Consider the following 15,229-nt stretch of genomic DNA (forward strand, 5'->3'; position numbering starts at 1 on the left):
GCACACTGATGTGAAAATTCAAGTTTGGTCCAGAGGTAGATTTCTGGGAGCTGCAATCCACCTTGGGCTCTGGGTATAGCTGCATACCCTTGCTAAGTATTACATAAAGTAAGGCCCTGACTGCTGTTCACCTGGGCCATTTCTCAAGGTTGTGCTTACAGTGAGCAACCTGAAAAGATCAGGTAATGCTTCCTTCCAGTCAAATAACAGGCTTGCTATAAAATAGGTGGATTCCTCAAGCTCATCATTCTTCAGCTACAACATAAATCCACTGCATGCCCACTATCCACCTGAGTCTGTCTGCATTGACCTTAGGACTGGGGGAATACGGGGAATTGATGCAAACATGATGCTCAGGCTGCCTGATATGTTAGGAGTAATAACATCCTTTATCTATTAACTCAGGAATTTCATGTAATCCATGAAACTGTAACAGGTTAATTTATTAGCTTATAAGGAGTGTAAAGTCAAAGTCCAGGCCCTGACAATAGCCCTCTTGAGTTTGGCTTTTAGTCAACCAACTCAGCAGACTCTTAGGGCCTTTCCCAGCTGCTCATCAAGAAAACACATTGAATACAGAATCTTTGTTCGTGTGTGTGTGTGTGTGTGTGTGTGTGTGTAGCTATAGATAGATGATAGATAAATATTATAACTTTATTAACTTTATTATTCACATCATACTAAGCAGCATGAGTATACAAATGGTAAGGTGGTGACCTTCTCTAGCTTCACAAGGAGGAAAGAGGATCAAGACTAACAAACCAAGGCTGATTCCTATGGGGTGGAAGTCAGACATGCCTCCTCTCTCCACCACCTTTACCAATTCTGACACCAACCATTCCTCCCACAGCACTCTCTACTTCTCTGCTGGATTTCGTAATTCATTGCAATGGCCACACAGAACTTACAAACCATGCTCACAGTTATGGGGTTTATTAGAGAAGTAAACCCAAACCAAAACTCACTGCCATTGAGTGGATTACAACTCACAGCGACCCTATAGGACAGAGTAGAACTTCCGCATAGGGTTTTCAAGGAGCAGCTGGTTCATTTGAACCGCAGACATTTTGGTTAGCAGTTATAACTCTTAACCACTGCACCACCAGGACTCTGTATACATATATGTACATATATGGAGCACTGGTGCTACAGTGGTTATTATATATATATATAATATATGCATAGAAGTGGTCATTATATATATATATATATATATATATGAAAAATCCAGGTCTCAGTTTTTTGATTTATTAATGTGAAGAGTATCTACATTCTGATGGAAATCAAGTATGATATCTTTGTTTCGAAGTAGTATTGGGGGAGTTGTTTTTTTTTTTTTTGCATCAATAGCACTGGTTACTTTGAACAAATAAATAAATAATTTTTTATGGTTGCTTCATTTATCAGAAAAGAAAAGGAAACTGCCTATAATTAGCTTTCTTGAAGGAATCACCTTTCAGGAGAACAGTGATCACTCTCAAAACTCAACCAACCCCCTCTCATTTCTTCTAGACCTGTAACTAGGCATAAAGCCCAATAGGCCTCAGGAAGATGGGCACAAAGTGTGACCTAAGAGGGGATACCAATCATGTCAAAAGTGATAAGATTTTGCAAATTTATTTTGGTAGAAACCTGAGGAAAATATGGGAATGGATTCTAGAGAAGTTAGAGCAGGTAGAAAGACTATAATATTGAATTGGGCAGAATGTCTTGAGATTATATATATATACATATATAATGAAAGGGAACTGATGCAAACGTGATGTTCATTAGACCTTTCTCACCATGGTCTTGTAACTACCACCCAAGTGATTGGGTGGGACTATGTAAATAAGGTAATTGTGGTCCACAAAGGGGATTGGTCATTTGTCATTCTACTAGGCTTAAAATGAGCCATCCCAGAAGCAGGAGTAGAGGATCTCACCACCACCAAGGAAGAAGAATCAGGACCAGAGTGTGTCCTTTGGATCTGGGATCCCTGCACTGAGACCTCCTAGACCCAGGAGACAGAGAGAGAGCTGTAACACCAAAAAATGGCGAGATTGTGAGAAGCGGTATCAGAGAAACAGAGACAGCAAAGACAGTAGATCGGCAGGAAGCAGTACAATGGGCTTCCTGGACCGTGGAGTGAGAAAGCTTGCTGACAGAGTAGGGTGCCTCCAGACACTTGGAGGAGCTAGGTCTGCAGACCCATGGAGCTAGAGCTGAGCACCTTTTGTCCAAAACTTTCTGATGGAGTGGGGTGCCTCTGAGCATTTTTCTATCAGCAGAGCTAAATGAGATTTGTAACACTTGTCTGAGCAGGGCAGAGGCCAAGGGGCCAGAGAGAGTCATGCCTGTGGGAACAGCTGAAAAGAGGCTGTACTGATGAAAGAACTGTATCCTGAGTGTTCCTAAACCTGAGTTGTAATCTGTTAAAACCCTGGTGTCATAGTGGTTAAGAGCTATGGCTGCCAACTAGAGGGTCGGCAGTTCAAATCCACCAGGCGCTTCTATATGGTTACTAAGAATCAGAATCAACTCAATGGCAACAGGTTTGGATATATACATATTATATATATACACGCACACATATATATGGAGTACTGGTGGCTCAGTGGTTAAGAGTTATAGTTGGTAACCAAATGGTTGGCAGTTTAAATCCACCAGCCACTCCTTAGACACCATATGGGGTAGTTCTACTCTGTCCTCTAGGGTCTATATCGGTCAGAATCAACTTGTTGGCAACAGGTTATACATATATATACAGCAAAGCAATACATTGCTATATATATTCATTTATACATATATATACATATAGCAATGCAAGCAATTATTGAGCTTCATCTTCTGAACAAGAATGCCATGTTAGTCTCTCTCCATAAAACGCAATTACACCCTGAGAACACTTCCTGTTTGCCTCTTTTGCCGGCACCAAGTCTGCCTCATCTGAATCTTTCCATTTCATGAAACATATTAACTCTCCACTGCTGTCTGTGGCACCAATTATTTGTTCATGATCAAGACCTCTGGCAAAGCTTCTTGGTTTGTGAGTGGCATCTCTATTCTTCTTTGATTTGCTGTCATCAGATTCACTGTCAGATAAAGGTTTTCTTTTTGTACCATCTTTTTCTTTACCAGTTTTTTGAGAATTAAGAAATGCTTCAATTAATTCTGGACAACCTCAATTTTTTTCAGCTTCTCAGGTATTGTCAGCATCTGTAAACTCCTTCCACTTCAAGAAATCACCTTCCCAGTCACTACACTTCGATCCAGTACTTCTTCTACCACAAATTCTTCAGGTTTTGCCTCTTCACCTTTTTACTCTTTCCATTCTTTTTTTTTTTTTTTTTCTCATTTTTTTGCAACATAGTTTTTGTTTGAGATCATTTTTGTTGCAGACTTGACTAGCCATTATTCACCCCCTCCAAACTGCTCGGGGTCCAGGTCTGCGGCTTCTCTAATTACAGGTTCTTCATGCAGCAGGGAGCTAATCCCCTTAGCCGGGGTGGAATAATTGCTTCTACTGGCAAGGGAGGCCCAGTGGAATTTGGAAAACTTTAACTGGAATCTTTCAAGGAAGAGCATTTTTTAAAACAGAGTTGCCAGCCTTGGAAAGGAGTGGTGATGGTACTGGACCAACATCACACAATCCAGCACAAGTTGTGATACGCAATCACTTACTGCAAGATTTTCAAGCAAAATGGTAAACTTACATTTCCCCACTCCAACGCATGCTAATTTGCATTTCACTTATGGGTGTAAGCAAAATTAAGACTTTGCTCTGTGTTAAAATGGTAATTTATAAAGTTTAATAAAATGTCTGGAAACACCGCTGACACAGTGGCTAAGTGCTATAGCTGCTAACCAAAAGGTCGGCAGTTCAAATCCACCAGGCTCTCCTTGGAAACTCTGCGGGGCAGCTCTGCTCTGTCCTATATGGTCTCTATGAGTCAGCATTGCCTCAACAGCAATAGGTTTTTTTAATACAATGTCTATGCAAATTTTAATGAATCAATAAGAGACTTTCTTGAGATTGATTTTTAAAGAGAGGGAGAAAGGAACAAAGAACACACAGGAGCTTTAGGCTTCTGAGAAGGGTCAACACCACTAAGTAAAAACAAGAGAAGAAAAGAGTAGAACACAACATTGGAGTGGAGACTAGCTACAGTTTTGCCCAAGGGTAGCCTAAATGGAGTGAGGGAAAAATTGTGTATGATTCCAAGACAAAATGAATACAATAATGTAAACTATACTTGTTAAATTGTTATAGTGAAATTATTGGTCTCAAAAATAGGTCATTTTACAGAGAAATTGACTTTCCATCTTATTTTATAATTAAACTTTTAATCATTGGAGCACAAAACAAACAAATTTAACATGAAACATGTTATAAAAGACAACTGTGTCTTCATCAGACAATATTGAATTCCGCTGTGCTCCTTTAAATAGTTGATGAGGATTGTTTTTATGGCTCCCTCCTAACAAAAGAAAGCAAACATGAATTTTTTTTTTTTTTTTCTGAGTAAAATCATTTACCAGCTGTTGATCTGTAGAAGTCAATAATCTGGGAGCAGTCATGCAATTGGAAAAGCTGTATCTCTTGATGTGTTTATTACGAATATGAAAGAACTGCTTGCTGCAAGGTTGGACTAGCACACCCACAAATCAACAAAGCTGGAATCCCTAATTCCTTTCACTTGCTATTAGAAGAGACTCCAGGGTATATAAAAGAAAGTGCAGTCCCCAAAGAAATGCCTAGACAGAATTGCCGGAATGATAGGAAGAAGATAGCTTGGTAAGGGAAAAAAGAGAGGATTAAAATAAATGCCAGAGTTTTCAGAACACAATCAGGAGAGCTGAGACCAGTAATCCCTTGCTGATATACGATAGGAAGCACTGATGCAAAGTGCCTTTCAAGATACTGGCATTATGAACTGAATTCATTCAAGAACATTATTTACCTGTGCTTCATCTGTGAATGTACTCCGTAGAAAATAATGAAGGAGACCAAAAATTTCAATCTTACTGACAGTGCCTAGGGATGATGCCCTGAGATTGTGCTGGCAACTTCATTCTGAAGTTCCGCTTTGAATTGTTATAAATTTTCTCAAAAAATAATACTTCAGTGCTGATATTTTCAACTGGTCTCTTGGTGGCTGTTGTAAGCAAGATTGAGCAAAATCTATTCAACTGCTTTGTGTATTTCATCTAGTAAATATTTATTATTTCCTGATTTTAATCCATAAACCTGTCATCATATGATTCCCCGTACTGATCAAAATACATTCCCGAGGGCCTGGGATTAGATATATTCTGTAAGCACAATAAATAGTAATTTAAGATTTTAACAAAACAGAAAGTGAAAAATACAGGAATGGGCAAGAAATACACAAAATAAATAAGTATAACAAAATGTACTGGCCCAAGTCACACTCGTAGGTAATATTTATTATTAGAAGACTATTAAGCGGTTTTGAGGACTAAGTTTACTTGGATAATTTCAAATATTTCCCACCTTCTTCTCTAACTGACATCTTACCTAACATCTAAAATTTCATAATTGAAAATTTCTCTTTGGATTAAAACATTAAAAAGGGTTGTCATTTTATATTCAAGTATTTGAAATAGTTCATAAAATACTAAGAAAAATCAAACAACATAATTTATGCAAGTGAAGAATATTTGTGATTATTTTTAAGTATGTCATGCTTTAAAATTACATTTTAATCTTGGTTCTTTAAATAACCCTCAAGAGTTAAAAATAATAATAATAATACTTCCCTTTGCTGTCAATGTCAAGGCTTCCTAAGATTTGTCTAGCTCTTTTTATGATAATATCTGAAATTACTATCCTGTTTTTTGATATTCTTATTGTACTTCATGATATATCTTTTCTGAATTTCTCAATACTGAAAAATTCTGAACACTGAGAGTAAGAAAACAAAAGCCAAGTACTTGTGTGAGTATTCAGCACAGAGAGGTGCAATCAAAGTCCTCATCATTAGTTGATTCTCTCTTGGAATGTTTTCAAAAAATTAAAGCCCATCTATGGGCACTGGTTGATGAAAGGGAATTATTGTAAGTTCTAGAATGTAATTTTGTAAACTGCTAGATGCTTATTAATTATGCTGATGATTTAATAGTGCTACATATTAGTCTACTTGTATTTAGAAAAAAGCAGAGATACTAAAATTTGATGACAACATGAAAAAATGTTCTTCTCACTAAACAAAGATATTTGTTTCAGTATCTTATAGATGTCTGTTTGGTATGTGCTAATATAACATTTATACATATTTTACAGTGGTGATATTCAAAATATTTAACAAACTGTATGTCATGAGCATCAAACAATCAGAAAATCGAACTGACCAATCAGAACAGAAGTTAACCATGAACAAAGGACAAATCAGACCCTACTCTTAAGAAACTAAGAAAAGATGAAAATAATTATTACTTCTTTACTATATATGAACCTGTTTTGTCATTTGATAGCAATGCTTCTCAAACTTCAATGTGCATATGAGTCAAGGGGGTATCTTGATAAACTGCAGATTCTACCTCAGTTAACCTAGAGTGGATGTTGCTATTGTTAGGTGCCATCCAGTCGGTTCCAACTCATAGCAACCCTATGCACAACAGAATGAAACGCTGCCTGCTCCTGCGCCATCCTCACAATTATTGTTGTGTTTGAGTTCATTGTTGCAGCCACTATGTCAATCCATCTCATTAAGGATTTTCCTCTTTTTTGCTGATCCTCTACTTTACCAAGCATAATGTCCTTCTCCAGGGACTGTCCCTCCTGATAACATGCCCAAATTACTTAAGGTGAAGTCTTACCAGCTTCAATTCCAAGGAGCGTTCTGGCTGTACTTCTTCCAAGACAGATTTATTCATTCTTCTGGTCTTCTGGAAGTCCGTGAGGTAGTCAACATTCTTCACCAACACCATAATTCGGAGGCATTAATTCTTCTTTGGTAGTCCTTATTCGCTGTCCAGCTTTCACATATATATGAAAGGCAATTGAAAATACCACGACTTGGGTCAGGTGCACATTAGTCCTCAAGCTAACATCTTTGCTTTTCAACACTTTAAGAGGTCTTTTGCAGCAGATTTGCCCCCACGCAATGCGTCTTTTGATTTCTCGACTGCTCCTTCCATAGGTGTTGATTGTGGATCCAAGTAAAATGAAATCCTTGAAAACATCAAACTTTTCTCCATTTATCATGGTGTTGCTTATTGGTCTAGCTGTGAGGATTTTTGTTTTCTTTATGCTGAGGTGTAATCCACACTGAAGGTTGTGGTCTTTGATCTTCGTCACTAAGTGCTTCAAGCCCTCTTCACTTTCAGCAACTGAGGTTGTGTCATCTGCATACGATGTGTTGTTAATGAGTCTTCCTCCAATTCTGATGTAATCTTCTTCATACAGTCCAGCTTCTCTGATTATTTGCTCAGCATACGGATTGAATAAGGTTGGTGAAAGAATACAGCCCTGATGCACACCTTTCCTGATTTTAAATCACTCAGAATCCCCTCGTTCTGTTCAAACAACTTCCACTTGGTCTGTGTAGAGTGTTCTGGAATTCTCATTCTTCACAATGTTATACATAATTTATTATGATCCACACAGTCAAATACCTTTACATAGTCAATAAAAATCAGGTAAACATCTTTCTGGTATTCTCTGCTTTCAACCAAGATCCGTCTGACATCAGTAATGAGTGGGCTATAGAGACTTGCTACTTAAAAGTGTGATCTTCAGAACACCAAACTAGGCATCATCTGTAGCTTGTTAGAAATACAGAATCTCAGGGCCCTTCCCAGACCTACAAAAGAAAATCTGCATTTTTACAAGATCACTGAAAAATTCATACCTCAAATTAAAGTTTAAGAATTACTATTCTACAGGACATGTGATCTGGTACAAAAATAAACAAGTGGGGGAAGTGTTACTACAGAATAAAAACAAACAAGAGACATAACAACCAAATGCAACATAAGAACTTGCCTAGATCTTAATTCAAAAACAGCAACTACAAAAACATATCTTGAGACAATCAGGTAAATTTCAGTATGTCCTGGATATTGATGAATGGGTTGGAATGACATTAAACAATTATTTTTATTTCCATTAGGTGTGCTGATGGCTTTTCATTATAAAAAATGAGATTAGTAAAAAGTTCACAATTGTTGAAATTAAATATTGGGCACATGGAGTTCTATACACTAATGTCTCTACTTTGTGATTATTTGAAATTTTCCATAATAAAAGGCAATGATTCCCAGGGTTATTAATTGATTAATTCAAAAATAGATACAGGAACATTGTGCTAAATTTCTTAAATCAAAGAGACATTTAAGGTATTCCCATATGAAACTTTTCCCGAGTGACAAGTTCAAAATGTTATTTATTTATTTAATCTTCAATTTTTATAACATATGTGTATTTATTGTCTTCTGAATAAATAGCCAATATAAGCTACAAGTGATAACAATTTTAAAAAGGTTGTGAAAATTTTATACAGTAAATTCTCATTATTTGCAGTAGTCATGTACTATGAAACCACCAACAATTAGCGAATATTGAACCATTGTTCTAATGGAAATATGAAGTTAGTTTCCTGCGAGCCTCTGATTACAGTATTTTCAACCAATAAATGTATAGCCTTATTTAATGTGTATTTCTGTTTAAAGTCACCTTACGTAATATATACTGTTGATTCATTAACATTGAAATCTCAGCCAACAGCAGTATAACTGGTGCCTGAGCGAAGTTTATATAAGGGACATATTCTTTTCCACGCATCACAGCTTTCTTGTGCTTAGGAAGACTGGACAGAACTTCAGCACTATGTTTGGGAGCTATTTTAAACAATGAATTCACCAATAAAAAACGCAAAAATGCAAAAGATGTAGCAGTAAGTAGACCATGAAAGGAACACTTGTTTAAAGTATGAGAGCTGAAACAACATGGCAGAGCATCACTGCCTTGTTCAACCTCAGCTGGGAACGTACACATTGAGTGACTTAAATTTTTCTCCATTTTTTTCATTCCTGGGAAAGTGTAATTAAAAACAAAATCTTCTGCCAACCCAGACTAACTCTCCACAAAAGTATAAGAGAGAGAAAACATCTTTATTATTTAATAAGTATTAAATCAAATGTGATGTGCATCACAGGTAATCCACTAGAGACTGCAAAGACAGAAAGCAATTTTATCCCATACAGCAAAGCAGATGCAAACCATTTCATACATGTTCTTAAGATTAATGATAAGTAGGCCCCTAGTAAGAGGATTTGACATCACTATTTGTCATACGGAAACCCTGGTGGTGTAGTGGTTAAGTGCTACAGCTGCTAACCAAGAGGTCGGCAGTTCAAATCCACCAGGCGCTCCTTGGAAACTCTACGGGGCCGTCCTACTCTGTCCTATAGGGTCGCTATGAGTGCAAATTGACTCAACAGCAGTGGGTTATTTGTCATACATAGCTCATCCTAAAGCCACCCAGTAATTATTTACTAATTGTCTTTATCCAAAGAAGGAAATTAATTTCTCATAGTTTATGATAAGAGGTAGGTTCAGAACATGGAACCAAAGCACCAGGTCAAGTTAGTCTCCTATCTTCCCAAGAAACTGGCAGATAAAGGTGCTATCTTCCTTCATTGATTATATTTCAAAGAAATGACTTCCAAGTCCTTGAGAAAACATTCCTGGGTTGCAAAATTGGCAAGCGATTTATTTAACCTTTAAAAAGATTTATATACATTTCAAAGAGACAGAGAGAACTTCAATTAAAACTTTCCTAAATTAAATGCTCTAAGAAAGGGAAGGAAGGGAAGTCTCTTTGCATTTAGTTAAAACGTATGTTGTAAACTCTGGGGCAACCACCAATAAATAAATAAATAACTTTAAAAGAAGTATAACTGATATGGTAAGAGAGGAAATAAAATGGAACCATACAGAATGCTCAGGTAAAACCACAAAATGCAGGAAATGAGAGGAAAAGGAAACAAAGACTAAATGCAATACATAGAAAGCAGAAATATGGTAGGTATTAATCCAATCCATTTTAAATGTGAATAGTGTAAATACACCAATTAAAAGTCAGAGATCATCGTAGTAGATTAAAAAAAAAAAAAAACAGGATCCAATTATGCATTGTCTGTAAGAAACTCACTTTAAACAAAAACTTGGGTTAAAAGTAAGGAGATAACCTAAGTAACTCTTAAAATGAGTGGAATCTGTACAACTAAAGGCAAAAGAAATGACATAAACACCGTATTCTAGTTGATAAAGTTATTTCCCATGGGAGTATGGGTTAGTAATTCTGATACTCCTATACCTGTATACTGGAATTGAACAATTCAATAGGAGGTTACAGGGAAGGAGGCTATCATGTAATAGTGGATTAGAGTTGGAGACATCAATGTGAACTCATGTTTATGTTAATATAGCAGCCCAGGTGGTGCAGTGGTTAAGAGCTCGGCTCCTAACTGAAAGGTTAGTGGTTTGAAACCATCAGCACTCCATGGGAGAATATGTGGCTGTCTGCTTCCATAAAGATTACAGCCTTGGAAATCCAATGGGGTAGTTCTACTCTGTCCTAGAGTGTTGTTGAGTCAGAATCAACTCAAAGGCAATGAGTTTTCTTAATATAGATAAAAATGATCACATGAAGAATATTTGTGGATTTGTGTATACATATAGGCTAGTACCTTCACATATATTTGCTTGGTCTTTCAGCTCAGAAGGCCTAGAAGTGATGTCATCCCAGTGGCAGCAAGCAAACCTAGTGCCTAGATCTTGGCTTCCAATACTTCTCTCTAATAAAAGGAACCAGGGGCCATTAGAAAAATGCCTGATTCTAGCAGTGGACCAGGAAACACTCTTGATGAGTCTTGAGCATGTTATAGTACCAAACCCAAAAACCCAGTGCCGTCGAATCGATTCCGACTCGTAGCAACCCTGTAGGACAGAGTAGAACTGTCCGATAGAGTTTCCAAGGAGCGCTTGGTGGATTCAAACTGCTGACCTCTTGGTTAGCAGCTGTTGCACTTAACCACTACACCACCAGGGTTTCCTCTTATAGTGCCAGGAAGTAAACAAATGCTAAAAGAAAAACCCAAAATGATGGTGGTATGCCAAGGGGATGGAGGAGTCAAATGAAAGAGCTCCCAATGGCCAGAGTGGAACAACTTGAGCAACAAAATAATGTTTTAATTTACACAGAAGGACATGGAGATCTAGGGAGATAAACGTCTCACAGTACCAGTCAGCCTGCAACCAGAATTTATGTGGTCTAACTTCCATCTCAGTGCTCATTCATGTCTATCAGATGGCAACAATTTAATCTCACTCCTACTCTGTTTTCTCCATTGCTTGTTTGCCCTTTAAGCTGAGTCGGTTTTAAATTCAAACACCAAAGTGGACTCAAACATGAAATGATAGAAATTAAGCTGCTGGTAAATCATACAACCAAAAATTGCTTCAAAGGCAAGTTTATTAGGGGTTCAGATGAATACTACGTATAAGTTCATAAACATGTAAAATGTTTTAAATTATCCCCCTTAAATAAGAAGTGATAAATGAATTGTATTCAATTGTCTGTGCAGAGATAACTCAGTGGTAAAGTCTTAGCTCTTGGTGTTGATTCTTGTATGCCACAGCTACACATTTTCTTGTTTTCTAACAAACATCGGATTTTCTTAATTAAACAAATGTATCATTTATACCTTGCAATTACAGCTCAACAATTAAAATCTTGGAATTAGAAGAAGCATCATTTATTTTTGAGTATGTAGAGTTGTTCATCTTTCCAAATAACTAGAGAAAATAGGCTCCCCACTATTCATATGCTGTGTGTAGAGGTAATACTGTGTAATTCATCACTAGATACTATGTGACAGGCAAGTTCAAAGTAAGCAACGCATTTTAACTTTTAAGCTTGATGAAGAATACATGAGTAAAACATTCTGCTCCTTACTATTTCATTGTATTAGAGCATGAACTTTCTTTCACCTTAGGTCTCAGTTAATGTTACTGTTTATAACTTCGATGTTATCTTTGAACTAAATTTTATCTTCCCACATCACCTACATAAATAAATCTACGTTTTCATTTACTACTTTTGATTATACTATGTAGTTTACAATTATTTTCTTTCACCTTTCCTTTGCAAATTCTTTTTCTCATTCCTAGACCTCAAAATACTTGATAGATAATAGTCTATGCCCTCATGAAGAATTTGTCTTGTCCTCATGAAGTAAACAGATTTCTACCTCAAACGAAGTTAAATGTTCATGGCTCAAAGATAAATTATCTGCGTTGAACTCCAAATGGACCATATACAAAAAGTGTGTCTATTAGCAACTCAGATCACCCAAAGATGCAACTAAAGATGAGACAACCTCTATCTCCGGGAGGCTCCAACTTGATAAGAAAATCCCACCCTAAACCCAGACTCTGAAGAATCAGATGAGGATTTTTAACATAAAATCTAACATTCTTCGTTATTTCCTATGACTGGGAGCCAGTATGATTATGGGTTTGTTTTACCATCTTACATATCAAAAAAGGCACAAAAAGCTGAAATGATCTTGAATTCTAGAAAGCTCCAGGAACATAAATTATAACGCAAAAACTATTTAGAAAGCTTAGGAGGATGAGCAGGAAAATTTACCATATGATATATACCTGTTGCCACCGAGTCAATTCTGACTCACAGCAACCCGATAGGACAGAGTAGAACTGCCTCATAGGATTTCCAAGGCTGTAAATCTTTACAGTTGTGGATTGCCACATCTTTCTCCCTTGGAGCTCCTGATGGGTTCAAACTGTTGACCTTGTGGTCAGCAGCTGAGCACTTTAACCAAGGTGTCAACAGGGCTCCTATATAGAATATAGGTATGTTCAAATTCAAATAATATTTTAGAAATAAGTAGCTTTAATCATCTGAGGAAAAAAAAAAAAGGCTTTTACAAAAAACAGAACCAAAAAAAAAGGACACTAGAAAAAATAGGTCAATTTAATGCTAATTGATGTCTGTAAGATAAACAGAAAATAAATAGCTTGAGTTATTTATTTATTTGTTTGTTTTGCACAATTTAGACTATAGAAGCATAACAGTGTTTGAGCACATTTGGAAGGACACCAACCAAGATTAGAATTATCATTGGGTAAGGACTGTGATGCTCCCAAACAAAGTAGCCTAAAGACTCCAAACTTCTCCCCAGATTGTACTAGCATGGTAGCACAAAAAAGCAGATGTCCAAGCCTAATAATGGCACAAAAAAAAGCAACACTTTGAGGGCTATCCAGGAAGTGGCATGTATTGTTCATAGGGTAAAATTAAGAAAAAATCTGGTGGAGTCAAAAGAGGGAACAAAGAAAGGAAGGGTGATTGGATTTATAAAAACACATAAATAGAGGCATGTTTGTGGCCCAGTGGTTAAGAGCTACAGCTGCAAACCAAAGGTCAACAGTCTGAATCCACCAGACACTCCTTGGAAATGCTAAGGGGCAGTTCTACTCTGTCCTATAGGGTCGCTCTGAGTTGGAATTGATGGAAGGGCTGTAGGAGGGGCCCTAGTGGCACACCGCTTAAGTGCTTGACTGCTAACCAAAAGGTGGGCAGTGCAAAACCCACTAGCCACTTCACAGGAGAAAGATGTGGCAGTCTGCTTCCATAAAAATTACAGCCTTGGAAGCCCTTCAAGGCAGTTCTACTCTGTCCTATAGGGTCGCTATGAGTTTAAGGCAACAAGCAAGGACTGTAGACCAGTCACTGCTGCCTCTGATCCAGTGTAATAAATCAGTGTAAATAAATCAGTGTTAACAGATTTATACTGCTTCTCCTCTACTCCTCACTCAGACCACTGGTACCTCTACAGATTCTTAGACTGGGAAACAAAGGGGTAACTCCTTGAGCAGTACTTGGGAGTTGAGTTGGCTTTATAGCAACCCTGGTAGCCCACTATTTTTGGATTCCTTAAAGCTGCCTAGGAAAGGTGAGATTGCCTAAATTAAGAGAAAAACAAGAGGGCAGAAAATGAAATGTATAAGTGTAGGACAGAGAGGTCATAATGATATTGAGTGCTAGCTAAGAATTGGAATGACACTGGGAGGAAACAACTAACAGAAACTTCATCAAGGAAACTATTAATTAGATAAACTGTAAATTAGTTTTTCTCAAATATTATGCATGTTTATTATGCTTATTACTTAAAAAAAAAAATTGCCATTGAGTCAATGCCAGCTTGTAGTGACCCTACAGGACAGAGTAGAACTGCCCCATGGGGCTTCCAAGGCTGTAATCTTTACGGAAGCAGCCTGCCACATCTTTCTCCAGTGGAGTAGCTGATGGAGTCAAACCACCAATCTTTCAGTTAGCAGCTGAGAGCTTAACCACTGTTCCCCCAGGGCTCCTTCTATTAATCATAGTCAGGTTAAAAAAAAAAAAAAAAAATCTACTTTCAGTATCTGAATTAATGGTATTTGATTCTACATCTTCACAAACTGTGCTATATTGTTAAGTAGATTTTCAAAAAGCATTATTTTATGATGATAACAACAAGTGTTAAATTTGTGGCACTGCATATAAAACATACACACGGCATGGAGAGATGTGCTTGTGAAGATTACATCACATGTGGATATAGGTAGAGAAATAGTGAGAGATGATATAAATATAGACAGATACAGATTAGATCTCACTGTAAAATTTTTGAAGCATAGTTCAAATTCAATTAAAGTGGTGAGAAATTAATTATAGAATATTTCCAGAATTTATTATTCTTCATATTTGTTATGGATTGAATTGCATCCCACAAAAATATGTGCTACCTTAGCTAGGATATGATTCCCAGTATTGTGTGATTGTCCACCGTTTTGTCATCTGATGTGATTTTCCTGCGTTGTAAATCCTATCTCTAGGATGTTAATGAGCCAGTATTACAGGCAGTGATGTTAATGAAGCAGGACTCAATCTAGAAGTCTAGGATGTGCCTTAAATCAATTTCTTTTGAGATATAAAAGAGGGAAAGGAGCAGAGAGACGGGGAATACCATATCACCAAGAAATTAGAGCCAGGAGCACACTTCCTTTGAGCCCAGGTTCCTTGCACTTAGAAGCTCCTTAGAGCAGCGAAGATTGATGAAAAGAATCTTCCCCCACAGCCCACAGAGATAGAAAGCCTCCCCCTGGAGCTGGCACCCTGAATTTGGACTTGTATTATGTTGTTGTTGTTGC

The 15,229-nt window shown here is 37.2% G+C and overlaps 1 pseudogene; it reads right to left on the bottom strand.

Annotated features, from left to right (window-relative positions):
- Positions 1-2,812: 2,812 nt before the first annotated feature.
- LOC126078335 (chromobox protein homolog 3-like) lies at positions 2,813-3,567 on the bottom strand (annotated as a pseudogene).
- Positions 3,568-15,229: the final 11,662 nt, after the last annotated feature.

This window comes from Elephas maximus, chromosome 6 (assembly GCF_024166365.1).
Source record: "Elephas maximus indicus isolate mEleMax1 chromosome 6, mEleMax1 primary haplotype, whole genome shotgun sequence".
NCBI classification, from domain to species: Eukaryota; Metazoa; Chordata; class Mammalia; order Proboscidea; family Elephantidae; genus Elephas; species Elephas maximus.